The 1,402-nt window shown below is 41.7% G+C and overlaps 1 non-coding gene across 1 annotated transcript; it reads right to left on the minus strand.

Moving 5' to 3' along the window:
• Nucleotides 1-365: 365 nt before the first annotated feature.
• On the minus strand, nucleotides 366-472 carry LOC111721842. The gene has a single exon (XR_002770847.1). It is a non-coding gene; the product is annotated as a U6 spliceosomal RNA (small nuclear RNA).
• Nucleotides 473-1,402: the final 930 nt, after the last annotated feature.

The raw sequence follows: 1,402 nt of genomic DNA on the forward strand, positions 1-1,402 counted from the left end.
TGAGATCCTGCTGGCTGAGGTTATTTATCAGTTTCCCATTGCTGCTGTAACAAATTACCACAAACTCAGCGGTTTAAAACAACACAAATTTATTTTCTTACAGCTCTAGAGGTCAGAAGTCAGTTACAGGTCTCACCAGGCTAAAGTCAAATTGTAGGCAGGGCTGTGGTCCTTTCTGGATGCTCTAGGGAAGAATCATATTCTAAGCTTATTCAAGTGTTGGCAGAATTCAGGGCCTTGGGGTGGTGGGACTAAGGTCTTCCTTTCATTGCTGGCTCTCTCCCAGCGGCTGCCCTTAGCTCCTGGAAGCCTTTATGTGCTCCTTTCACACAGTATCCTGCATCTTTTTTTTTTTTTTATTTTTTTAAAATATGGAACGCTTCACGAATTTGCGTGTCATCCTTGCGCAGGGGCCATGCTAATCTTCTCTGTATCGTTCCAATTTTAGTATATGTGCTGCCGAAGCGAGCACAGTATCCTGCATCTTAGAACCAGCTTCAGGGCATCAGATTCTTCTGATACTGCCATCTTTCTAATTCAGCCATGGAAGCTTCTCTACTTGCAAGGACTTATGTGTTTAGATCACTTCCACCCAGGTGAACCAACATGATCTTCCTACCTTAAGATCCACACTCTTAATCACATTGGCCAAGTCCTTTTTACTATGTAAGGTCACACATTCACAATTACAGGGATTAGAGGGTGTGGATATCTTGGGGGAACATTTTTCTACTACAGGTTACTAGCTTGTTCCATATGCTTCTGATTTTTTATGCTTCTACAAATAAGAATGTGTGTGTATAGCTCTATATTTTCTTTTTGTTTCTAACTAAACAGGGATCTTATCAGACATTTCGTTTTGCAAATGGCTTTTTGTTCACTTAACAGCATAGTATAGGCATCTTTCCAAATCATTACACATAGTTCTGCCTCATTCTTTTAAATGGCTGCCTGGTGGTCCAGGAGATGGTTACGCATTACATCATTTCTTTAACCTAGTGTCATGGATAGATATTTGAGCTGTTTTTATTTTTTGTTCTTTTAAACAAAGAGGCAGTGGCCACCACTGCACCCACATCTGTGCATTTCAAAATCTTTGCTGTCCCATAGTCTGTCTTATACAAGCAGCCAGTGCATGATCATTTCAAAACATAGTGCCTTTTACTGTCTTCCTATCTCAGGTAGTCTAAACTTCCTTATCATGCTCTACAGGGGCCTTCAGAATATGGATACCTACCACCTCCATGACCATGATATTTCCTGTTGTTTACTCCAGTCCTGCCACACTGCCCTTTCCATGCTCCCTCTAACACACCAGGCCCCTTTCTTCTTCAAAACTTTGCATTTTCAGTTTCCTCCTTCTGGAAGGCTTTTGCTCTAGAACTTCATGTGGCTCTCCCCC

The sequence above is a fragment of the Otolemur garnettii genome, unplaced genomic scaffold, assembly GCF_000181295.1.
Source record: "Otolemur garnettii isolate 467f Iridium unplaced genomic scaffold, OtoGar3 scaffold00190, whole genome shotgun sequence".
Lineage (NCBI taxonomy): Eukaryota > Metazoa > Chordata > Mammalia > Primates > Galagidae > Otolemur > Otolemur garnettii.